A 27,087-nucleotide genomic window follows, 5' to 3' on the forward strand; every position below is an offset into this window, starting at 1 on the left:
GTGGGCTTCGTCTCCTGTCCCTTGTCCCCTTTCTAAATGCCCTGCCTTGGGTTTCTCATCCTCCCCTGTACCTCCAACACACCTCCTCTCCAGGCACCTCAAGGCCACTGTTGCACTGGACTTGTCAAAAAGTTGACTGAGAGCCAGAGACCTTTCTCCCTGGAGCACTGCCTCCCAGTCAGGCAAGAACAGCTGTTTCTCAGATTGGGATCCACAGACAGTTTTAGAGGACTAAGCCTTCTCTAAGAATAACTAAGATTTGTTATGTTGTTTTCACTTCTATAATTTTTTTATTGGGGTAAACATTTTTCACCATATTGCACACGGTGAAACACACAAAACTTAAGTGGACAGTTCCATAAATTGCCACAACTGAGTGCACCAGGAATACTTCATCAGGATGTAGACCTGCCACCCCTCAAAGTTCCCTTGTGGCCGTTTGCCCCCACGTACAAAGCACCAACTTTTCTGATTTCTAATTCCACCTCTACGATCCTATAGCAAGTAACGGAAGTGCATTCCTGATGGCTGGCTTAGGCATGTCTGGTGCCCTGCTATCTCAGCACCCACGCCTGCAATGGCACTTTAATCACTCACTACTCAGCAATGCAGGGAAAGCAATGGTTCTCACTGGGGTGGGTATGACCCTTGAGGGAGCATTTTGGAACCTGTGGGGAAGGGGACCCTGGGTGATCAGGATGCATTTAGCATCAGAGGCCGTCGAAGCTTGACATCCGGAACAACACAGGCAGTTCTGCTCAGTAAAGACCTGTCCTGCATGACCTCCAGGGGTCTCACAGACGTTCCTACTGAGGGAAACATATTTACAGTGTTTGAAACCTGGCCCCCCAATTCCCTTCCACATTTATATAAAATACATATATTGTTGGCACAAGTTTATGCACACTAAATTTTTCAGGAATGCAATCACTGTGAAAATGGAAAGAAGAATTGCCTTTGGCTACCATCGAGACCTTGACCAAGAGTCACTCATCCTTCAGTGGCATTTGGATGGCCACCGAGACTCACCTGTACCCACCCCATGCCAGCTGTCCTGCAGTCTATAGAAAGCACCGGCTCACCTCACTAGGTTGTAGTTCAGCTTAGCTCAAGCGTCTGCACACTGAAATGCATCATTTTAATACAAATTGCTTTTATTTCTCCTTAACATCTAAGTATTACATTGATTTTTTAAAGTTATGTTGTAGATAAGTTTCATTATATCGTTTCAAAATTATAAAAGGGGTGTTTTAAAATATTTGCATTAAGGGGGGTGCTGGGTTTTAATGAGGTGAGACCCACTGATGGGAAGTGACACCATCTAACTTTTCATTTAACTCTTGGTCATTAGTCATTGGCTGTATTTTCAGGGATCTATGAGTTCTCATGTTTGGGATGCCAAATGTGCAGAGATCGGCATGGCTAGACTCTCCCTGCTCACAGCTCGCTAAACCATGATTACCGATCTGCACTTACAGGGAGGGTCATTTCAAGAGACCACCGAAAACTCACTATTCTCACCTCTTTTTCAGGGATCTTTAAAAGAAAGTTCCTGCTTCTCTTTGTGCCAAGAACGCTTTTTCTCCTGAGCACTTTGCTTTCATCTTGAAGACACCGCTGGCTGTGCCCTGCAGGGTTTCCTCTCTCCCATTGCCTACAGGAAAGAGCATATATGTTGTCAACCTTGGCTATGCGGTAGAACCGCCTGGGGGGCTTTGAAAACACCCGTGCCCAGCACACCCCCAGAGATGCTAGTTTGTTTGCTCTGCATCCAGTCCTGGCATTTCCCTGAATGCTTCAGGCAGTGCTAAGGTGCAGGCAAAGCTAAGACCCAGGCTTCCCTCCACATTCACGGCCCTACTTGGGTAACTATACCAGCATCTAGGTCATCCAGGTTTACACTGCACACGTCAAGCCTCATTTCAGGCTCCACTCCATCTCCACACTTGTTTTCCTTTTCCCCTACTTTTAATTTATGGGACCCCCCTGTCCTCTCGTGGGCGTGAGTCCTCTTGGGAAGTGATAGGTGTCTCCATCAGGCCACCACCATGTGTGAGCTCCTGGATGTGCATGAAGAGGAGACAGCAAACAATCCTATATGGAGGTGACTGGGGCCTCAAAGAGCTCCAGCCCCTTTCAGTACTTGGTAAGATAACTCGGTACCAGGGCTTTCCATGTGCTCCCTGCGCTAGACATGGCCAGGAGGCTCCAGCAGCATTTCCTGGAAACACAGCAGACAACCAGAGGAAAAAAAGGCTGCTGACAGTTCTGATCCTCGTCTTGTGCCACCAGCCCACCTCACAACCTCAAGGAGAGGAAAATGCAAACCAAGCACCCACTCACAGCAACAGATGGGCAGCATCCTGGAGCTGTGTCATGGCAGGTGAGCCACAGGTGCCCCGGACAACTTCTTTTAAAATGGCAAGTACCTCATATATCCATTATGTAGCATAAGAATATGAGGATCTCTGTGCTTCTCCACCCACTACGCTGTGGTAGTTTCACTGCAATTGTCCAGCTTTGCCTCTCTTATTACTGAGATGTCTTTTCCATAATGTCCCAGCTGGCAGGTGGACACTCAACTCGCTCTGATGCATCCCGGCCACAAGGTTTCCATCCGCCCTGGTCCCTGTGCCTGGCCAAACCACAGAGTGTAGCTCCACATCCTAGGAACTGAGGCAAGGGACACCATGAACTTGGAGAATAGCAGCCTGCAATTCTCTAAGTTCTGCAGGACTGCATCTGTGCCCATCATCTCCTGGTCCTCTCCAATGGAGCTGCTGAGTGGTGTCCTCTAGGCAGCCAGTGCATCCACACCCTTGTACAAAGGGGCAAATTTCAAAGAACCCCCTTTTGAAGAGAGACTGCTGACATCCTATGTCTTACCAAGAAGACTCACATCCATGAGGGGACAGAGGTTTTCATTTGTTGTATTCACTGCTGTCTCCCCACCACTCACCACAGTGCCTGGCACATAGTAGATAGTCAACAAATCTTTAATAAATTCGTGAATCTAATATTAAGCAGTGTTTCACCAATGGTGAAAGGTTGACTCAAAACATGTCACAGGTTTCAGAACCATAAAAAAAAAAAAAAAAAAAAAAACTTGATGTCCATTATGACATACAAGCAGGGACTATTAGAAATGAGGGGGCGGGGGTGCTGCTCTGGGCCTGCCAAGGTCATGTAAGAACTCAGATCAAATACCCTTTCCTGAACAGCAATGGAGGCCACACGAGGGCGGACGGGTGCAGGAGAAGCGTCACACACAGCAGCTTGGCAGCTAGCCAGAGACTGAAAATAAATCAGAGTTCCACATCCCTGCCCCAGCAAACCACATTCCCAAAGGCTCTACCTTTCTGTCTAGCATAAAAGTTAACGTCGCGGCCGGGCGCGGTGGCTCAAGCCTGTAATCCCAGCACTCTGGGAGGCCGAGACGGGCGGATCACAAGGTCAGGAGATCGAGACCATCCTGGCGAACACAGTGAAACCCCGTCTCTATTAAAAATACAAAAAATTAGCCGGGCGAGGTGGCGGGCGCCTGTAGTCCCAGCTACTTGGGAGGCTGAGGCAGGAGAATGGCAGGAACCCGGGAGGCGGAGCTTGCAGTGAGCTGAGATCCGGCCACTGCACTCCAGCCTGGGCGACAGAGCAAGACTCCGCCTCAAAAAAAAAAAAAAGTTAACGTCGGATATGAATACAGAATATTAAATGAAATATCAAGTGAGATATCACACAATAAATTAGAAGGGATTGAGAGAGAAAACAACGTCAATAGCCGCTTGGTAAACTGAATGGCAAAAAGGACAGTGAACGTCCCCATGCCACCTCTGGCTTTCCCCAGATCATCAACAGTCATGGAATTCTGTTTCACACATTCAATTGCCAGAAACCTGGCACCAAACCGCAGTGACTGAGACATCCATCACATTCCTGTGACAAATGGACCCTTGCTCCTTGGCATCAGGAGCCCAAGTTCATGGTGTCCCTTGCTTCAGTTCCTAGAATGTAGAGCTAAATCACAGGAATGTGCCCATCTGAGGGGATACCCTGCCCCAAAGATAACGCAGTGGACAGCCACCCCACCCTGGAGCCAGCATCTGCATGCCTTCCCAGCGGCCTTCCTTCCTCCTGGCAGTGCAGAGAAGAAAGCCCTGGCAGGCAGGGACGAGTGGAAGGGAAGACAGAGGAGCTTGGATGCAGAGGTCTTACGCTCCTTCAAGACATCATCCTCCAACAAGTTAGTCACCTAAGCTTCTGCTTCCTCCTCTGAAAAACAGGGGTGATGACAGCACCCTCCTCACAGGACTGTAGGGAGGATAAAAGACCAGTCGCTGTAAAGAGTCTTATAAACTGTAAAGTGCTGGGCATGCCTGTTGTAAATAATGAGTAAGTCTTCTCAGTGCCTACTTGCTTGTAGCTACATTCCCTAGCACCATTCTTTATCTGGAGGGGCAGCAAGTTACCCTCTCCAGTACGGTTAAGACCTCAGCCCTTACCTTGTTAAGGAGACTGACAGTCCTGAGCCTAATCTCTAAGAGGGACCCTCCCGAACCTGTAGAACGTAGCCAGATAGAAAACCTAACAGCCATTCACACGGGGAGTCACACACCTACCTAGAACCCACCTCCAGAACAATCGGCAAGTTCCTTCAAACGACCTGAACAACTTTAACTCCTGCTCCACACAGGAAACACAAGCAGACCTCACTGCCATCCCTTCTTACACAACACACTCTGACAGCCAAGTACAACTCACGGAGGACGCTCACCGCGCCCTGCAGAGCGGGGCACTCCAAGGTGTCAAGGCCGGGTCCGTCTCACCCCTACCTAGTCCCCGGAAGCTCCAGCTTCCTTGTACCTGGACGGGCGGCCTTGGAGGGTGATGGGATCCCAGCCCGCGGTGGAACCCGGCTCAGCTCGGAGGGGCAAGAGCCTTAGGAGCTGAGCGAGGAGTGCTTCGCAGCGCGGGCGCGCGACTGTCACATTCCTGCCGCTCCCTGGGGCGCGCGGGGCAGGCCGGCGCCCCCACTGCCCGGCCCGGCCGCGCTCCGGCTCCTCCCGGCCGGCGCCGCGCGGTCCGAGTCGGCTCCGGGCGGCGGGCACTAGCTGCGCCCTCCCTCGCGGCCGGGAACTGCCGGGCGCGGCTCTGGCTCCAGCCCCGCCGCTGCGGGGGCGGGGAGCGGGCGGAGACGGCTCGGCTGGGCCAGTCCGCTGGCGGCGAGCGAGCTGGCCGGGTGTCCCCAGCTCTCCACCCGGAGGAGCAGGGGCAGCTGGACAGACCCCTCCGGACGCCGCCCTGCCTCAGGCAGCCCGCAGGGGTCCCGCCGGTTCCAAAACTTTGGAGAGCTGCCGCGCGCTCCCGAGTCGCGGCCCGGCTCCTCCAGGGCTGCGGCGGCTCCACTAGAGTTAGTTGAGACAACTCACCTAGCCACCACGACCTGGCTCTACTACCCCCATGGAGCCTGGCGGCGACCCGCGAATTGAGTTGGCGACTGCAGGGCATCAGATCCCGAAGCAAACGCTCGCCAGAGCGACCTCTGGAGCTTGGTGCCTGGCCCCGGGCTCTCTCCGACTGCCTTTGTGCACTAATTTCTTTATACCTCCGTTTCCTCTTCTGTGAAAAGGGATCATAACAGCACTCATCTCATCTCCAGAGTAGTTGAGAACAGTAAAAGAAAAATGAACTAATACATGTAAAATAGTGCCAGGCCCAGAGCTGATACTACTCACGCGTTATCTGCTGGTTTCATTGTTGCTGTTAACGCGCCCGGATGAAAAAAGCACTTTAAGTGTCATACCACAAAATCTTGATACCACACTTGGGGGCAGACAGGGTTTTTAAAATTTTAAACTGAAAACCCATTTATGCCCACCAGCTCACTTTGTCAATGAGAATTCACACCCAGGGGAATGGAAGGATGGCCAAGGTCATGCAGCGAACGCCTGGCAGGATCACACCTTGGGTTCCTTGCAGGGAGGGGAGGGGAGGGCGCTGTGGTCAAGTCTGCAGCTCCCTCAGGCTTTTCCCCTCCACTTCGCTAGTCTTCAGCAAGTGACTGGCCTCTCCAGCTTGTTTAGAGGTCTTCATGGACCATCCTCCAAGAAGACTTTTAATAAATGATGATAGCTTCCTTCCTTCTAGTACACACCGCCCCTTCCTGCATCCCTTTCAGACTGGGCAGGCTCTTGCTCGCCTAACCCACCCCTGGATATGCCCCTTAAAAAACTCAAGAATTGAGGTAACCTGAGCCTCAGCTATCCGCGAACAATTCCAGGCTGGAGGAAAAGATGAAGGAATGAGCAGCAGAAGCTCATCTGCCCTAAAAACTGTCTTACAGCCTGGCATGATGTCAATTTCTCATTCTTAAACAATCTGGTTCCAGAAGCTTTTATGGTTCCTTTTTCTGGAGAAAGCAGGCTTTCATCAGAGGCCAGTGACATAGCATGATGAGAATTCCTTAACAATCCCAGCTCTCAATATTCCTTTATACAGCAGACGGTCTCACAGCCTTGACTCCACTCAGAATCACGGAAGGACATGACACTCCTGTATTCAGATCAGTCACATCAGAGTCTCTGGGGCTGAGGTCCAAAAGGCAGTGTTGGTAAAGCTCCCAGGTGATTCCAGTGCGCAGCTAGGGTTGCAAGCAGTTGTTCCTCTAAGCTCCCACAGTGATGCCATTACTGTGAATCCTCCCCTCCAACTGAAGGCTGCTTTAACCACATGTTCAAATGGCAGTTCTGAAAGCTACAGCAGGTGGGCCTGGCTGGATGCTGTGGAACCAGCCCAGAAGCACTATGATGGTGAACACAAATTCGTCTTTCCATTTACATAATAAAGGTGTTTAAGCAGTTTACAAGTAGCAAGTGAAATTGATTTGTGCAACCATGTAGAAATAAAATCTATAATTTTTCTCTTTTGTAAGTGTTGTCCCCTTTCAGCCACTCCTGCCCAGTGTCCTGCTAGACATGCAGGCCTCTAGACCCTGGTGGGACTCTCAAACACCCGCCCAACACAGAAATGGAATTGGAAGACCTCCTCTTTCTCACCTTATAACCACTGTTCTCTCTGGGACTTGAAGTCACCTTCTCCCTTACTCAGTTGTCCTGACCACTTTCACTGACTCTCTCCTTCTCTTTATTTCCTTTCCTTGGATAACTGGTGTGCCTGCCTGCCTCACTCCATCCCCTGGATAGGAGGTTCCCATAAGGTGGAGACTGTAATCCCCGTATCCCTATCTCAGCACCACAAAAATGCTCTGAGAGCACATCAACATGCTTCACTGCAAAGCCTACCGCTTACACTGGCATTGTATACTAGTGATGCAATCCAATGGTCCACCTCTTGGACAAAAACTTCCAAGAAACAGAAATAGCATTCTTAGCCTCTGGACACCTTCCGGGGTGTCTCTCTCCCACCTCTGAAATGCTTATCATTCAGGAGACTTGACTGAGACCCTGTCCCCTGATGGTTTTCAGTTTCTCCCCCACTGGTCTAGCTGATCAGATCCCGACCCTCTTTGGGAAGAGTCTCTTGATAATGTACATGAAACAAAATCATATTGACCGACACAACATAATCCAATGCCTGAAAAATAAAACATCTCCTATGGCACATGTGGCAGGACATTTTGAAAGACTGTCCATCATAAACATTAAGGCTAGGCTTGAAAGAAGAAGTATTTTATGCTTTTCTTCATTGAACCTCCAAAGCCAAAGTATTGGACAACTTAGACCATAACGTTTATATCATAAACCATGGAGTACAGAAGAATGTTTGGTAATGTAAAGCTATTTGTTTTTGTTCCCACTCCAAGGAACAGAGTTGACCAGCAGGTGGGAAGGGGAAAAGCAGAGGGAGGAGGCTGCTGTTTATTAGACCCTGAAAGGTCTCTGAGGGGTGACTCAGAGCTTCCACTCTTCAGCACCACCTAACAAGAGAAATCCTGGTGCATTAGGCCATTCCTACGTTGCTATTAAAAAAAAAAAAAACAAAAACAACAACAACAACAAAAAAAACCTGAAACCGAGTAATTTATAAGAAAAGAGGTTTAATTTTCTCATGGTTCTGCAGGCTATACAGGAAGCATGGCACTGGCATCTGCTGGGCTTCTGAGGAGGCCTCAGGAAACTAACAATCATGGCAGAAGGTGAAGGAGGTGCAGGTACGTCACACGGCCAGAGCAGGAGGAAGTAAGAGAGGTAAGAGAGAGGTGCGGGAGGTGCCACTCACTTCTAAATGACCAGATCTCATGTGAACTCAAAGCAAAAGCTCACTTATCACCAAGGGGATGGCCCAAGCCATTCGTGAGGGATCTACCCCCATGATCCAACCAACTCCCACCAGCTCCCACCTCCAACATTCGGGATTACATTTTAACATGAGATTTGGCCAGGGACAAATATCCAGACTGCATCACCTGGACTCCTCCTGAGTGAGGAGGTTGATGGAGAAGACTGGAAGAGAGGAATGCCACTTGGTTTCCTGGCCTAGTTCTGGACTTCACCAGGGTCATAGCAAAGCCCGGTGTCCAACATGGCCTGAGCCAAAGAGCAGACCTGGCAGCAGATATGCCTGGGCCTCAGGACAGGCTGCCTGGAGAAAAGTCCGGTGCATCCCAGAGTATTCAGGTAAAGCAGCTGAGAATCCCCAGACACTCAAAGGGGGCAGTGAAGAAGCTAAGAAGACCAAAGAGCCCTTGGACTTAGTCTGATGGGACAAGCATGGTCCTAGCTGAAGTTTTCAAGAACAGAGGATAACTCATGGACCAGAACCCCTCCTGGGACACCAGGGCAACCATTCTTCAGCTCTGTCCACTTCAGCCCCACCACCCACAAAGAACTCCATTGAGCCTTCAGAAAACACAAATGCAGGGTTTGGAAGGAAAGAATTCTGAAGAGATTGTGTTACTACTCCCAGAGAGACTGAGTCTTGAACCAGTGGAGACAAAACAACTCTAAATTAGCGAGATCTTTTTCTACCATCAGGTGGAAATGAGAATTCCTAAGTCAAGTTGACTTCAGTTGTAAAGAGATAAAGAAAATTACATTTTTGCACAGAGGGCCTCTGTGATTCTTAATTTGCTACACATATTTTTGTTATTTATGGCACTGCCGGTAATCTCTCACAGAACCACAACACAGATTGGAAACCACTGTCCTAGATGGACTTCCTTCTACAGCCTAGGTTTGTTTTCCCACCTCTCATACATTTTCCATCTACTGACTTTCAAGTAACTCTTTTCTTATCTACATTTCGCCTTACTCTTTCTCACTACAACTTCTCGGTTTCAATCTACTGAACACTCTCCCTTTCCCTAGGCGATTGGTGGTGCGCTACTATGATCATCTTTCCATTCAAATTCCTCTGATTTAATAAGACCTTTACCAACCAGAAAGCCACATGTGAACAGGAAATAAGAGCTGATGAGAAAGTGTGACATATTTCATAAGGCCGTCACAGGCGATAAACCATTTCTTAACCTCTTTAATAAGAGAAGGAAGATAAGACATAAGTGACAGGCAGACCAGCCAACTGTTTGTTCTAATTGCAGCTTGAATCTTGCTCAATGAAGGCAAATGACTGAAAGAGGCTTCTTGCACCTGGTTTTTCCCATGGTAACAGATATAACACAGTAAGTTCCAGAGGCCAATAGACTTGGTGACATGCAAGTACTCTTGCACCTAACAGAACCAGATTGGTGGCCTCTGTCTCTCATGCCACTGGCTTCTGATTGCTTTAACACATAAAATTTGAAGCACCAGGAAATGAACTGTCCATGGCCACCCAAGAGGTAGCCCTTCCCATCATCTAAGAAGTGCCTATTCTAACCTCTCTGCTTCATCATATGCCAGACATGTGACAAGAATACAACCCTTTTTAAACTTATTCTTAAATTTAATACTCTTTCCCTTGTAATTCCACACAGTTCCACCAATCTTTGGTTTTCTGCAATGTTTTGTAACTGATCTCTAAGTTTTGTCACTTTTCCTTTTACACAATCAATTTCCAAAATCTAGATTTTCATGTTGGAGTCTTTCAAACTTTTAATCTTTCTGAATATAACTGTCAATGTATTTTCTCTAGGTGGCTTCCTTTTAATAAGATCAATGTAGTAAACTAGAGATAACTGCAAATTCTTTGCTCTTCATCTAATTTAGAGATAAAGTGTAATTTTCCTCCTCTTGAACCTGGACTGGCTTCATGACTTGTTCAAACAATTTCAACCAATAGAATGTGGTGGAATTGACTTTCTGGGATTTCTGATCTCAATCATAAAAAGCCTTTCAGGTTCTTCCTGGGCCTCTTAGAACACTCAGTCTTGACGCCCTGAGCTGCCAGGTAAAGACCATGACTGTCCCGAGACCACCATAGTGTTAGGAAGCTTGAGCCACATGTAGACCACGTACAGGTGCTCCGATCCACAGTCCCAACAGTCAGCCAAAGTACATTCCAGCCATGGGGTGCACCATCTTGGATGTTAGGCCAGTCAACTCTAGTTAATGGCTGTCTGGCTACATCTGCATGACAGGCCCCAAATGAGAACCACCTAGCTGAGCCTTATCAACCCACAAAATCATGAGAGATAATAATACACTGTTGTTTTGAGTCATGGAGTTTCAGGGTAGATTGTAGCACAATAATAGATAATCAAAACAATAACTGTCATAGTTCTCCATAGCTTATCTTGTACTGTATAACTTCAGTCTAGCATGCAAGGTGTCTCAGAATTAAAATAACACCTATCCTCCCTTCTCCAGCATCACTTCTGAGCAATGTCCAATTACGAAGGGCTTCCTTAAGATTATTATTATTATGACCAGCAAACAAATAAAAACTGAGAACTATGAGATGGTCACATAGGTTTAGTTTTGAATATACTATTTTGAGTAAAAGAATTAGCTATAACTATGTACTTTCAAGGAAATGCTAACTAGAATGATTTTGTTTCTAGTGTTGTTATTCAATGATTTTCTAAGAACTAACACAGCCCATGAGAAGTAAGTCTCCACTAGTAAAGACACTTGGAAGAGTGAACAGCAGGCCACTATCAACAAAGGAAGAATAAAAATCTGGTCAGATGCAGGAGTGCCATATTTATTTAATCATTTCCCTAATGTCCAAATATTACATTCACATCCAACCATTCCTCTTATATTTCTTCAGAACAAACAACTTGGCAACAGCTCAGCAATCGGTGAATGACTTTCCATCAAGAATTACTGTTATCCAGCTGGGCACAGTGGCTCACACATGTAATCCCAGCACTTTGGGAGGCCGAGGGGGCTGAATCACGAGGTCAGGAGTTCGAAACCAGCCTGGCCAACATGGTGAAACCCCGTCTCTACTAAAGATATAAAATTTTAGCTGGGCATGGTGGCACACGCCTGTAATCCCACCTACTTGGGAGGCTGGAGCAGGAGAATCACTTGAACCCAGGAGGCAAAGGTTGCAGTGAGCCAAGATCGCGCCACAGCACTCTTGCCTGGGCGACAGAGTGAGACGCCATCTCAAAAAACAAAAAAAATACTGTTATCCATGACTGCCCTGAGGGAGAATGGGAGCTAGAAAAGTTCTCTGCCTTGGCCCCAGGGGTTGGGAAAAGAGGCGACAGGACCACTGATTCCTTCTTTGCTTCTTGCACTATCATGAATAAATTACTATGTTAAGAGCCTGGATGGCAGTGCTGAGTTGTTCCTACTCTGGGATGGTTAGACCTGCTGATGAGCTCAGCATACCATCTAGAATATAAGCTTGTTTGTCCTCAGAGGCCAAAGCCACTGGATCTTGAGTCCTCCTGAGAGAGAGAATAATAGAAGCCTATCATCTGAATTCCCCAGTAATGGCATGAAAGTCTTAGGACCCAGAACTGGAAAAGATTTTGGGCAGAGGTTCCCTGAGTGTGACTTAGGCATGGGGTCTCAGAAGGTGGCTACAGGATTCCCTTTTATTCCTCTAGATCTGTGCTATGCAATGCATGTAGCCTCTGGAAACATGTGACTATTTAAATTATTTTAAATTAAATGAAATTTAAAAATGTAATCCCTCAGTTGCACTAGCCACATTTCAAGGGCTCAATACCCACACATTGCTAAAGGCTATCCTATTAGACAGAACAGATACAGGACATTACTTCACTGCAAAATGTTCATTGGACATAACTGCTTAAGGTTTAGATAATTCAGGGACTCTAGAACAAAGGTCCTTCTCTGGAAGGCCAGTCTTCATCCAAAATGGACAATCTGGTGGTTTTAAATCCATACTCGAGCAAGAATCTTCTTCACACTCTTCCTCTTTCCTTTTGATCAACCGGGTGATCATTCATTTTGTATTTCATTGCTTGATCAAATCCTACCTGCTCTCACATGTCCTCTGGATATTAGGTTCTCAGTTTGAATAATATTATAATCGTTATATTCATTAACATAATACTTTGTAAACACAAGGATTCGCACCAATATTCTAATTTTGCTAGTAAAAATAAACGTAAGATCTTCAGAGACAGGAATGCATGTACTTTGTAGGGGTGCGGAATGCCTTCATCCCCAATCCCAAAACACTCATGGGCAACTCGATCAATGCTCAGAATGTCAGAGGCAGTCAGCTAAAAAGAAGAGTGTAATGCATTTTTTATTGTAGGTATTGTCCCAAATCAACAAGTGTTTATTACCTTTTGATTAAAAAAAAAAGATTTTAAATAGCATTACATTAGCCAATAAAATTGTAAAATCTTACCATGTTCCTCATTTTGTCATTCCTTTTTGTTTATTCTCCAAGAAAAACAAATGAGTTATGGTCCTCTGCCCTGTTCCTTTGACATATTAACTGTGTGCTGCCCCCACAGTGATATCCAGCAGAGGCAACACTGTGGTTCCCAGGCATGGGGTCATAAAATCAACAACAGAGTGTTTATTACGTCTTGATTTAAAACAAACAGATTTTAAATAGCATTACATTAGCCAATAAAATTGTAAAATCTTACCACGTTCTACATTTTTGTCATTCCTTTTTGTTTATTCTACAAGGAAAAAAAATGAATTACGGTCCTCTGCCCTGTTCCTTTAACATATTAACTGTGTGCTTGTAAATAACCTAGCAATATCTAGCTAAATCCAGGCATGAAAATAATGACACAGGGAAACAGTCTCTAAATTAGAAGATGCCCATGAAAAAGAGGTGTAGGTATGCACCCAGAACCCAGGTTTTCCTAAGAGCACGAAGAATGAGTCCCAGCATGTAAAAGTTTAAATGAAGAAGAAAGTCACAAGTTTACTAGAATGAGAGTTTCTTCCTTCTGCAGTCTCAAGAGAAGGAGAGACCCTCAGGAAGAACATGGTGATTGAGAAAGTATTGATTGCTTTTTCTGTGTTCTTTGTTATCTTCTTGAAAGTAGTGATGCCAGCCGGGCATGGTGGCTCATGCCTGTAATCCCAGCTACTCGGGAGGCTGAGGCAGAAGAATCGCTTGAACCCAGGAGGCGGAGGTTGCAGTGAGCCAAAATCTGTGCCATTGTACTCCAGCCTGGGCGACAAGAGCGAAATTGTCTCAAAAAGAAGAAGAAGAAAGAAAGTAGTGATGCAGGTATTTGAAGGACCCAGAAAAAGCTGGTAATTTGGAAAGACCCTGAAACAGACTGCAGAGAGAGCAGCCTAAGCCAGGAAGGGTAGGGTGCAGAGAACACCGACAAGAACAGTGTCAGGCACATCGTGGGCTCGGGGACAGAATAGTCTCTGCCATCACCACCGCTTCACGAACAGATCTTGCATATCTTTGGCCAGATGTATTCCTGTTTTTCATAGTACTGGATGCTATTGTGAAGGTTATTGTTTTTAAATTTCAATTCCTGAATGCTCATTGCTAGCATATAAGTATACAACTGATTTTTGTATATTGATCTTATAACCTACAAAACTCACTTATTAGTTCTAGTAGATTTTTAGTAGATTCCATAGGGTTTCCTACATAGACTACCATGTTGTCTACAAATAGAATTTCTTTTCTTTTCCAATCTGGATACCTTTTATTTCATAGATTGACTTTTTTTTTTTTTTTTTTTTTTTTTTGCACCAGCTAGATCCCTTAACACAACGTTAAATAGAAGTGGGGAAAGTGGACGTTCTTGCCTTGTTCCTGATCCTGGGAGGATAGCTTTCATTAAGTATGATGTTAGCTGTAGACCTTTTGTACACATCCCTTGTTGGGCTGAAGAAGTTTCCTTCTATGACTAGTTTGCTGAGAGTTTTCACCAGGAACAGATTTGGGATTTTGTCAAGTGCTTTTTCTGCATCTGTTGAGACAATTATATGATTTTCTTTTTTTAGTTTCATTACCATAGTGAATTACATTTATGGATTTTTCCAATACTAAGCCAACCTTACATTCTTGCAATAATACCTACTTAGTCATGATGCATTAGCTCTTTTATATACTGTTGGATTTGATTTACTAGTATTTTGTTTAGAATTTTATATCTATGCTCATGAGGAATACTGGTCTGTATTTTTCTTGTAATGTCCTGTTTGGTTTTGATATCTGGGTAATATTAGCCTCACAGAGTTGGGGAGAACTCATGAGTTGAAAAGCATTTATTCCTATTCAATTTTCTGGAAGAGTTCGAGTAGAATTACTATTATATTGTTCTTAAATGTTTGGTAGAATTCACAAGATGTATTATCTGGGTCTGGAATTTGCCTTGCAGGAAGATTTTTTTTTTTTTTTTTCTGAGACGGAGTCTTGCTCTCTCGCCCAGGCTGGAGTGCAGTGGTGTGATCTCGGCTCACTGCAAGCTCTGCCTCCCAGGTTCACACGATTCTCCTGCCTCAGCCTCCCGAGTAGCTGGGACTACAGGTGCCCACCACCATGCCCAGCTAATTTTTTGTATTTTTAGTAGAGATGGGGTTTCACCATGTTAGCCAGGATGGTCTCGATCTCCTCGAGATCCGCCCACCTTGGCCTTCCAAAGTGCTAGGATTACAGGTGTGAGCCACCGTGCCTTGTGGGAAGACTTTTAACTACAAATTCAATTTCTTTAATAGATAGAGGGCTAGTCAAGTCATCTATTTCTTTTTGAATGAAGCTGGTAGCTTGGGTCCTTCAAATAATTTATCTATTTCATCTAAGTGTATATGTTTTATGCCTAATTTTGTTCCTAGTATTCTCTTATTATTCTTTTACTATTTGTAGTATAGTGTAGTGATATCACCTAGTTCCTACCATTGATGGTTCTGTCTTCTCTTTTTAATCCACAATCAATCCAGCTAAAGGTTTATCAATTTTATTTTCTCAAAGGTGTCATCCCTTTGGTGTCATTGATATTCTTGATTGTATTTCTGTTTTCTATTTAGTTGCTTTCTGCTTTGATCTTTATTATGTCTTGTCTTTTGCTTGTTTGGTGTGTAATTTATTCCTTTTTCTAGTTGCTTAACGTGGAGGCTATGGTCACCAATTTCACAAATTTTCTTCTTTTTTAAATAGGTATTTAGTGCTAAAAATGTTCCTATAAATGATACTGCATCACCCTACATATAAGAACCCTACAGTAGTATAGTTTCATTTTCCCTTGCCTGACCTTTGTGCTATTTTGTCATTCATTTTACTTTTACGTATCCTATAAACCTCACACTACATCATTATTACTTCTGTTTAAATACTTTTCATTTAAAGACATTTAAATAATAATTTGGCATTTCTGGTGCTCTATCCTTTGGATAGATCCAGATCTCCATCTAGTATCCTTTTCCTTCTGTCTGAAGGATTTCCTCTAACATTTTTGTAGTGCAGGTCTGTTGGTGATGAATTCAGCTTTTATATATCTGAAATGGTTTTATTGTGTCGTTGTTTTTGAAAGATATTTTCACTGTGTATAAAATTCTTGGTTGACTGTTTTTTTTTCCTTTAGTGTGTTAGAGATCATGTTCCAAACTCTTCTAACTTGCATTGTTTCTGTGAGGAATCTGCTATCACCTGTGTCACTGCTGTTTCTTGGTAGGCATATATTTTTCCTCAGGCTTCTAAGATTTTTTCTTCATTGCTGATTTTAAGAAATTTAATTATGGTGAAATGATGTGTTTGTCCTCAAGTTTCTTAAGGTTCACTGAACTTCTTGGGTATGTGGGTTTGTAATTTTCAGTTCAGCTTGGAAAAGCCCTCACCATTATTTCTTCAAATATTTTTTCTCTCACTCCCTTTTTCCCTTGAGTGACTTCAATTACATGTGTGTTTTGGTGACTTGAAATTTTCCCACTGTTTCATGATCCTCTGTTCTCTACTTGTTAGTTTTTCCTTCTCTGTGTTTTTTTTATATATAGTTTCTATTGTTATGTCTTTAGATTCCCTAATCTATTCTTCTGCAATATCTATTCTGCTATTAATCTCATCCAGTCATTTTTTTTACCTCAGAAATTGTAGTTGTTATATCTAGAAGTTAGACACAGGCATTTTCACATCTTTTATTTCTCTACTTACCTCTTTGTGTTTATGGAATACAGTTATAACAACTGTTTCCATGTCATTGTCTGCTAATTCTAACATCTCTAGGTTGGTTTTGACTCATTTTCCTCTTCATTATTATCACCCTTACTTGCAGACCTGGTAATTTTTCGGTTGAATGCCAAACATTGTGGATTTTAACTTGTTAGCTGCTGAATATTTTTGTGTCTTGGGATGCATTTGAGTTATTGAGAATAGTTTTGATTCTTTTGGATCTTACTTTTAAGACTCGGCAGACAGGACCACAGCACCATTCACTCTAGGACTTATTTTATCCCACTTCTGAAGCTTGACCCTTATGAGTCCTCTAACAAATGCCTGTGACTGATGAGACTTTCCAGTCTGGCTGGTGAGAGTAGGAATTATTCCTCCTCTTGTCCACTATTTTATCTAATGTTTTAGGGAGGTGCTTTTTCTGACTTTGGGTAGTCTTCTCACATGCACTGGTGTGCTGAATTCTTGAGTGGGACCCTCTGAACTGAAGAGCTTTGAAGCTCTTCCTCTCTGTAGCTTTCTCCTTTCCTGTGAACTGTAGCTTCCTTGATCTCCCTTGGTTCTCAGCTCTGTCTCATCAAGTCAGGAAGTTCACTGGACTCTGCCTGGGTCACCCTTCCCTGTGCCATGGCCTGGAAACTCTCTCACATCAGTAAGCCAGAGAAGTCATAGGGCTTTGTTTTCTGCCTCTCAGGGATCACTGTCCTTCCTTAGCTGATGTGCGGTTCTTAAAAACCCTGGTTTTATATATTTTGTCCAGTAATTTAGTTGTTTCTTATGAGAAAGTAAATCTAGGGTCTATTACTCAATCCTGGCTGGCATCAGAAATCTACAGACATAGTTTCTGAAGTTCATCAGTGAAGATGCCTGAGATTCTTTACACATGCCCATCCCCACCCTGCAAATTCTTTTTTAAACTTTGGTTGAAAAGATTTTTGATATCTTTATAAAACATAACCAAGAATTACTACATTTTAGTCAAAACCAAGACTTTTGGGGAAGGAAGTAAACTGTGAACGATGTCAGATAAAGAACAGCCTGGCAGCTGTCAGGCCCCAGAGGCAGAGAGAGAAGAGGCACCGGCCTGGATGGAAAATCCCCCAAGGTTGCGCCACCAAGAACGAAAAGGAAAGAACAGCTGTCAAGGAAAGAGGAAAGGTGAGAGTGAGGAAGACATCTAAAGGTCAAATCTACTGTCTCCAGGGTTGCCAAACCTAAGAATTTTGAAAGAAGAATCATTAACAATTGTGACTGCTTGAACACAGGCACCACGAGGAAGCTGAGAGGGAATATTGAGAATGTTCAAAAACATTATTACAAAGAAAATGATGTTATATTATCGGTTCTCAAAGGTTCCTGAGATCCTTTCAGAGTCCTCAAGGTCAAAACTAATTTCATAACAATTCAAACACGGTATGTGTCTTTTTCATACACATGTACAGTGGACTTTTCCAGAGACTGCATAATGTATAACTTCTCCAACATTGAATGCAGAAGCAGATATGAGAACTTATCTGTATTCTATTGAGCTAAGCATTAAAGAGATTCACAGAACAATGTAAACAAAGTTAAAAAAAGTAATTCTTTTTGATACTTTTGTTTTTTAAAAATAATTGTTTTTATAAAAGAGATTTATGTTAACAGGCAATGAGTGTATCAGCGTTTTTAAATAATTGCTAAAAAATTATTTTTTTTACTTTGGGCGTGGGTGCATGTGTGGAATGGGAGGGCGCACTGTCCATGGGCATCCGTGGCCTGCACCGCCCAGATCTGGTGTTAAAAGTGAGGATCCAAAGTGAAACTCCAGTGAACCTCAGGACCACCAGGTGACCAGGAGGCAAGGTCTATAAAGATATTTAAAGCTCATTACACGTGGTACTCTATGGAAGGAAGTGTCAATGCTATGGAAAACAACCCCGATAGAGAGACCATCATGAGAGCTTGGAATGACTACATTATTGGCAATGCCGTCATTGTTATAGGAAAGCCATGAAAGCCATCAAGCCTGAAACAACAAAATCCTGCTGGAGAATACTGTGTCTAGAAGTGCACGGCTTCACAGGATTTATGACTGAGCCAATCAATGAAATCGTAAAAGAGGTTGTGCATATAGCAAAAAAAAAAAAAAGTAGGGGTAAAAGGTTTCAAGATATGGGTCTTGGATTAATTCAGGACCTAATAAACGCTACACCAGAGAAATTCACAGTAGGTGACTTGATGGAGATGAGTGCTTTTGTTTGTTTTTTTTTTTTTTTTTTTTTGAGACGGAGTCTGGCTCTGTCGCCCAGGCTGGAGTGCGGTGGCCGGATCTCAGCTCACTGCAAGCTCCGCCTCCCGGGTTCACGCCATTCTCCTGCCTCCGCCTCCCAAGTAGCTGGGTCTACAGGCGCCCGCCTCGTCGCCCGGCTAGTTTTTTGTATTCTTTAGTAGAGATGGGGTTTCACCGTATTAGCCAGGATGGTCTCGATCTCCTGACCTCGTGATCCGCCCGTCTCGGCCTCCCAAAGTGCTGGGATTACAGGCTTGAGCCACCGCGCCCGGCCCTTGAGCCACCAGTGCCAGATGATGAGGAAGAAGTCACAGAAGATGCAGGGCCAGGAAACAAGTTGACGTTAGACACTCTAGGAGGAGGGTTCCAGTTATTCAAGAATGCTTTTGACTTCTTTTATGACATGGGCCCTTCTATGATACAGGCAATAAGATTAAAGCAAATGATAAAGAAATATTCATACTGTATAAAAACATTTTTAGAGAAATGAGAAGACAGGAATTCAGACAGAAATTACGGTGTATGTCTGTAAAGTTACACCAAGTGTGCCTGCTTCTTCTGACTACTCTTCCACCTCCTCCCTATCTTCTACCTCTATCACCCCTGAGACAACAAGACCAACGCCTTGTCTTCCTCCTCCTCAGCTTACTCGATGCGAAGGCAACAAGGATGAAGATCTTTAGGATAATCCACTTCCACTTAATGAATAATAAATGTATTTTTATAAATTAAAAAAATTAATTTTTTTAATTTCTCAGTTTTAGTATCGAATGTGGTTAATACCAATAGAATTAACCAGGTAGACAGAAGCTCTTTAAAGTTCTGGAGAGTTTTAAGAGTTTAAAAGGAGTAAAAGACCCCTTTTAAAAGAAGGGGTTTTTAGACCGAAAGTTTGAGAACGTCTGCTGTACATAAAGCTTCTGCAGCCCTCTGAGACCACTGTGTAGTTCATGAAAGTGTCTACCTAGGAGCAAGAAGAAAGGACAGACCAAGAGGTCAGAAGAGAGGGGCCAAGAGGTCAGAAGAGAGGGGCACCCTCGTGAACAGCTGCTTCACCCCGACCCTTATTTCAAAGCAATACTTCACAGCACAGCAGCCCCTGTCAGGTTCACCATAAGGACCTACGTCCTAAGTCATCATTGAGATATGAACTGCTCTTTAGGGGGCCCAAATCCTGCCCTGAATTCCCCAAAATCACCAATTCTCTTTCCAATGTGCTGCACCACAGCTTTCTTGACTGTTTATCTGACCTATGCTCAATAATTGGCCCTTATGTAGGAATGAAATATCTAGATTTCAAGCACCTATCGGGTTCCTGACCATGATTTAGACAATTCAATAGGGCATCATATTTAATGCTCATAAGTATGAATGGTATTACTACTTTTGTTTGGGAGGGAGGTTTTTTTGTAGGTTTTTGGGGTTTTCATTGTTAGTTTCTTTGTTTGTTTGTTCGTTTGTTTGTTTGTTTTTGAGACAAGGTCTCACTCTGTCACCCAGGCTGGAGTGCAATGGCACCATCTTGGCTCACTGCAGCCTCAATCTCCCGGGCTCAGGTGTTCCTCCCACCTCAGCCTCCCAAGTAGCTGGGACTACAGGCCTGGACCACCACACCCAGCTTATTTATTGTTCACTTTTTTATTTTTGTAGAGACAGGGTCTTGCTGTGTCGCCCAAGCTGGTCACAAACTCCCAGCCTCCAGTGATCTTCCTGTATCAGCCTCCCAAAACTCTGGGATTACAAGAGTGAGCCACCACACTGGCTACTACTCTTGCTTTGTAGACAGCAACAGACATCCTAGAGAGAAGTGAAAGAACTTGCCCAAGATTACCCAGTGAGTAAAATAACTGAACCAGGATCCAACACACCCTCCAAAACTGACGGTTTTCCCCCTTCACATTGCTGCCTTTTACTGTTCTACCATTGACCACTGCCATTGTTTTTACAGTTAAAAATGACCCTAAAACACGTAGGAGTTTGAGATTTGCTCTCTAGAACTAGAAGAAGTGCAGAATGATGGTTACTAGCATAGGCAATGGAGCCCAACTGCCCCAAATGTATCCTAGCTCTACTATATACTGTCTGTGTGGCACTAAGCAAGTCACTTAACTTCTCTTATGCCTCAATACCCTTGATGGCAAAATAATGTTATCAATACTCCCCACCTTATTGGGTTGTTGGGAGAACCAAATAAGTTAACACAAAAAAAAGTATTTAAACATAGTCAATGATAGAGATGATCATTACCTGCCAAACATTCATTATATTTGGGTACTTATATACTCAGCCTCTTTGAACTTTTACAATGAGTGTAATATACCCATTCAGTAATACCATAGAGGTATTGAGAAAATTACAGAAAATTCATGTATCTGATAGTATTTCTACTATGCAAATAAGCAAATGTTACTGGAGCTTCATTAGGGCATAAACTCATAGTGTGATGTCATTTTGGAATAGGGAGTTTTCGGGTAAAGAGCAAGCTAATATTTCTGGCTAACAGAGTATATACGAGTCACCACAGCCGATAAATTCCTCATTCCAAAAGCACCAACCGAAACCACATTTAAAAAGGGGGGTATTTCGACACAAATACTCAAGTCTAAAGTAACCAAGTGTAAAATGCATAAATAACTTGATCTCTGCGTGATAGGACAGCAAACTCCGTCAATATGTGAAGAACTATTGAGAATTGAAATCTAAACACTCAAAGATAATGAAGAACTTAAAGGAAACAAAAAGTTGGTTTGCAATGAGAAGTTTCACAACATTCTTTACGTGAACTCAGAAATCTAATTATTGCCATGTCAAAGTGGTTTTGTTTCTCTTCATTTTCATTGTTAAAAAGTTCTATCCAAACTTGAATCATTTCCTGTCCTGATAATTGCAGTATGGTTTTCTCATTCCTCCTACACGACTAATATCCAAATCACTATTGCCAAAGAGATTTTCCTCTCTTGTTGCCAAATAGGTATCCCAGATCATTGGATGTTGCATGGACACACACACACACACACACACACACACACATACACACACACATCTCTGTCTTACCTGAAGTCCCTACTGGGGCTTCCTATCATGTGTCACCATCTGACTTACTGTATATATTGCTTCTTGATCTTGTTAATTAACTGTCTATCCCCTCTAGAATGTAAGCTCCATGAGGGTAGGTTTTGGTCTGTTTTATACACTGTTGTATTACCATTGTCTTGAATGAAGCCTAGTAGGTGGTAGATGCATTTTATATATCCAAGTCCCATTGGATGAATAAATGTGTCATTTAACTCTGCCCATTAAAGGTTCTTGCACTTGATTTCAATATTTTTCAATCTCTTCCATTTAATAATGTTTTCTCTTCTCTTCCTCAACTCTTTTCCATAACCCATTATAGCTGTCTCTGCCATCTTTGCCTCCTCTCACCATGCACTGTCCATGAATGTGCAGGTATTAATTTTAGGACAACCTGTCCTGGATCCTTCTGAAGCTAAGTGGGGAGCTGACTCACCCAATGGGACTTCAAAGTGTTGAGACCCAGGGCAAACTGTTCCTCACTTTTGACAAAGCAGGGGGCCTGAACATGACACTGGGCAAAGCAGAGAAGGAAGAGGCTGAAATCTGGATCACCAGTCAACCACCTCCAGGATGGCCACACCCAAGGGCTCACAAGAGGGGTTTGCACAGGAGCTTAGAACAACCTTCTAGGCTGAGAAGGGGGCCTCTGCATTAAAAGGGCTGGGAAGAGAACTGAACCTACTAACATTCTTCTCTGAAACCCAGCTCCTTCAAACCCTGACTGGACAGCCATTGGCCCAAGATATGTCAGAGGGATCCGGTGAGTCAGAGAGAGGCATGGCTTGAATCAGTAGTTCCCATGCCTAGCTGTGCAGCCTCTTGGACATTCTACAGCCCTACCTGAGTAGAATCTCTACAGACAGTGCCTGGGAATTAGCTATAACCTAAGGGAGTTTTAAATACAAGCAGGAGCATTTTTGGTTGGGTGCGCATCTACCAGGCAGAAGTTGGGGCTACCAGACATTTTGCAATACGTAGGACAGCGCAGCACAACAAATTGTCCTCTATCCTAAAAAAAATAAAACCTTTCAAACATCTCACCAGACCTCAATGGAGGTAAAATCTGAGTCTGAAGCCTAGCTCTGTTTGTCATATAAACACAAAGTATTTTTTGCACAGTTTTAATATGTATTAAAGTTTCCAGAAAAGCATCTACTGTGTCAATTGAGGACAGGCTGAACTTGATTTTCTTCTGAAAGTTTATAAAAGATCGTTCACCATGAGGGGGAAAAAATCACATCCCCAACAGGAATGCCACTCATTCTATTTGGCTCTCCAGCGAGGCACAGGCTGTTTCAGTCTGCATTTGCAGCTGCTGCATTCAAGACTTCTCTGTGTATAGCTCAAGCATCTGACAACTTCTTTCTGTCTTCTAGCTCAGTCGTGTCTACACGTGTATGTACGAAACTGAATACGGACTAGCTTTTATATCTTCCTTACATTATAGCTAAGGTAATATATTTAAATTTTTAATAGCATGTATAAGTAGGTTATGTTGTCAATGAATTTCACTTAGAGGATATTATGAAATAGTTTTTAAGAAAAAGAACATTGTAAGTCTGTTGAAGTTAAGAACCACTGATCTAAACCTTCTAATCAGTCCCTCAAAAAAGCTAATGGTTGGAGCTGAAGACATTATTTTCTTTGATTTTTCCTGACTGTCTACTCATTCACTCTTGACTGTATTTCACTCCTCATCCACGGTTTGTGACCTACTCAGCAATAAGTCTTCTGGGGAGAACCATTTCCAATTCCGTGCCTTATTGCATCCTAGGCATCACAAAAGAGTTTTGTTTATGGATGGATCCCTGGGAAACTGTGCATTACAGACCCTCTTCACATTCCTCAGTTTTCCTTTAGAAGCACAGATGACTAATTAGACCTTGTTTTTATTCATGTGAGCCCTGCTTTGAAATATTACCCCCAAGACCACCAGGAGGACTGCACCTGACCATGTCAGCTGACACCCCAGCAGTGAGTGCCACAATGGGGCTGGAAGGGCCTAACAAGGCCTAACATTCTGTATTTCTTTCTCCCTTTTAGATTCCCCACTTCTTCCTTGTATCTTGTCTGGGTGCCACCCTGTCTATCCTGACTGCTACATATGACTTCATTCTGAGCATACCTTCATGACTGTCCTCAACCCATGCCAGAAACTCTCCCCTTCACTTCCTCAGGAAGCTCCCAGTCCATGAAACAATAAGAAGTTTATCAAGAAGAACAGAAAACCAAGAAGAACAGGAGACATTGTTTGTGCCAGTCTAAATCCAAGCTAGAATTATTCTTGATGCAAACATGATGAAGAATTTTCTTTGTTGGTTTCTTTTGTTTGTGTGTTTGTTGTTGAGACAAGAATTATTCTTGATGCACAGATGATGAAGGGAGTTGCAAGAATATGCTCTCTCTTGTGGTTTTCCTAGCAAGACACTCTACAGAGTAAAGGCAGCACGTGTTAAACAATCAATGAGTTCTAGACAGTTGTGTGGTAACTGAGGAAGAGCCACCATGAGAGGCTCCCAGCAATCAGCCTGGCAAGCCACAAGGGTGAAGATATGGTTTAGTTCTGTGTCCCCACCCAAATCTCATCTTGGATTGTAATCTCCATGTGTCAAGGGAGGAACCTGATGGGAGGTGATTGAATTATGGGGGTGGTTTCCCCATGCTGTTCTCGTGATAGTGGGTGAGTCTCAGGAGATCTTATTTTTTTTTTTTTTTTTTTTTTGAGATAGGGTCTTGCTCTGTCACCCAGGCTGGAGTACAATGGCACAATCGTGGCTCACTGCAACCTCCGCCTCCCGGGTTCAAGCGATTCTCCCACCTCAGTCTCCCAAGTAGCTGGGATTACAGGCGCCAGCCACCACACCCAGTTAATTTTTGTATTTAGTAGAGACAGGGTTTCGCCATGTTGGCCAGGCTGGTCTCGAACTCCTGACCTTAAGTGATCCACCTGCCTCGGCCCTCAAAGTGCTGGGATTACAGGCATGAGCTACCGCACCCGGCCAGATCTGATGGTTTTAAAAGTGGCAGTTTTTCCTGTGCTCTCACTTCACTTCTCCCACCTGCCACCATGTTAGATGCACTTGCTTCCCCTTCCAAAATGATTATAAGTTTCCTGAGTCTTCCCCAGCCATGTGGAACTGTGAGCCAATTATACCTCTTTTCCTTATAAATTACCCAGTCTCGGATATTATTTCTTCTTCTTCTTCTTCTTCTTCTTCCTCCTCCTCCTCCTTCTTCTTTTTTTTTTTTTTTTTTTTTTTTTTTTGAGATGGAATCTTGCTCTGTCACCCAGGCTGGAGTGCAGTGACGCAATCTCAGCTCACTGCATCCTCCACCTCCTGGGTTCAAGCAACTCTCCTGCCTCAGCCTCCTGAGTAGCTGGAATTACAGGTGCGCCACCATGCCCGGCTAATTTTTCTATTTTTAGTAGAGCTGGAGTTTCACCATGTTGCCCAGGCTAGTCTTGAACTCCTTACCTCAGGCAATCTGCCCACCTCAGCCTCCCAAAATGCTGGGGCCACAGGCATGAGCCACCTCGCCCAGTCTCGGGTATTTCTTTACAGCAGTGCAAAAACAGACGAATACAGGTGGCTACCTTGCCAGCTCCCACCCTACGCTTGTCTAACTTTTCCCTGCCTCAAGAACAGAGGAGGTAGTATGTGAGTACTTTACTTAGGTGATCTCAGAAAGATAAACACCTTTTTCTTTCCCTCTTCCCCTTTCCATCCGTTTCACCTCTCTCCTTCTCTCTCTTGTTCACCATCTCCTTCCTAATCTCTGCCAAGCCTCATTCCTTTCTATCAACCAAGAAAGACTCATATGAGGCGCTGTAGGCATATTTCTATATTTTTTTACAATTGAATTCATGTTACATTATTTTTTTATTTATTTTGTTTATTTATTTAATTATTTATTTATTATATTATTTTATTTTATTTTATTTTATTTTTTTGTTGAGACAGAGTCTCACTCTGTCACCCAGGCTGGAGCGCAGTGGTGTGATCTCAGCTAACTGTAAACTCCACCTCTAGGGCTCAAGTGATTCTCCTGCCTCAGCCTCCCAAGTAGCTGGGATTATAGGTGCACACCACCACGCCCAGCTAATTTTTTTGTATTTTTAGTAGAGATGGGGTTTCGCCATGTTGGCCAGGCTGGTCTGGAACTCCTGACCTCAGGTGATCTGCCTGCCTTGGTCTCCCAAAGTGCTCGAATTACAAGCGTGAGCCACTGACTGGCCAATGTATATACAAAGTATTATTTTGATACAATTTAAAAAGATTTCCCCTAGCCTTTTCATTTATCATTAATATTTATGCTAAATTCTGCTTTGATTTACTCTAATTTGTTTTAATCACAGACCTCTGGGTATACCTCATTCCATTAAAAAGCTAAATGTATTTATTAAAAAATCTCAGCTTGCTTCTCAAAATGAGTTTCATGACACTTTTCCCATAAGATGCAAACACAATTTCACAGATAATAAAGATAGCATGGTATTATTACATGTGCAGTAATAGGTCTCTGATTGATAAAACTTTGGCATTATACTACATCATCTGATGTAATATAATGCAATAAACATTGCCTCGGAATGCAGAAGTACCTTAAGGAAATAGAGTGAGTATCCTGCATTCAATCTTTCACGATTTCCATGTCTTTGGGTTGATGTTTACTCAGTTGATATCTGCTCAGCATGCCTGTATTTCGTAGTAAAGTAAACCAATTTCCCTGATCCCTGCCTTCAGTCTACAGGCATAGGCCTAAAAGACACCTTGGCCATGACGGATGGGGCCAGGAGTATTCGCTAGACCCAAAGCTACAGAATTCACATGCTCTCCCCAAGAATTTTACATTGAAACTGAAATACATGGAGTTAATGCCTATGTGTTATAGATGGAGTCAAATCAAAGTGTTTAGCATTGAACATCACTTGGGAGACGCAGAGTGGCCGTTTTCTGAAAACAAGGAAAGCTGGTTTTCAGAGAGAGAGAAAAAAGCAAGGAATGCAGACAAGAAATGAAGAATGATTCCTTCAGACCCTGGCAGGCAACCTCCCGGGCTGGTCCCAGTTCTTCCAGAAATGTGGCTATGTCTTTGCTCTTGGGTTTCGTGAGGCCCTTCTGAATATTAACTATGATTTTTCACTTGAACAAACCTGGCCCATACCTGATCCTGGTGCTTAAAATCACCAACTCATAACTGAGCGCCCCTCACTCATGCCTGTTAGTAAATTGTTTTTTTAGATTCAGTTGCTATTG

At 43.6% G+C, this 27,087-nt stretch overlaps 1 protein-coding gene across 15 annotated transcripts in view; it reads right to left on the reverse strand.

The window, feature by feature from the left end:
* The window catches only part of IL1R1 (interleukin 1 receptor type 1), a 76,329-nt gene that overhangs the window by 32,052 nt on the left and 17,190 nt on the right, over positions 1-27,087 (reverse strand). For 2 of the 15 annotated variants that reach the window (XM_033175627.1, XM_033175618.1), the window contains exons 1-2: positions 4,861-5,151; positions 1,522-1,654 (exon numbers count right to left, since the gene is read on the reverse strand). The exons of 2 other annotated variants lie outside the window; for them this stretch is intronic. The gene's annotated coding sequence lies outside the window, so the exon portion shown is untranslated. Of the gene's footprint in view, positions 1-1,521; positions 1,655-4,860; positions 5,152-5,426; positions 5,662-5,732; positions 5,851-5,883; positions 5,909-5,960; positions 6,104-6,246; positions 6,424-27,087 lie in introns of those variants that run through there. 11 more of the 15 variants (XM_033175626.1, XM_033175617.1, XM_033175633.1 and 8 more) reach the window with 10 other exon arrangements.

This window comes from Trachypithecus francoisi, unplaced genomic scaffold (genome assembly GCF_009764315.1).
Source record: "Trachypithecus francoisi isolate TF-2019V2 unplaced genomic scaffold, Tfra_2.0 Lachesis_group17, whole genome shotgun sequence".
NCBI classification, from domain to species: Eukaryota; Metazoa; Chordata; class Mammalia; order Primates; family Cercopithecidae; genus Trachypithecus; species Trachypithecus francoisi.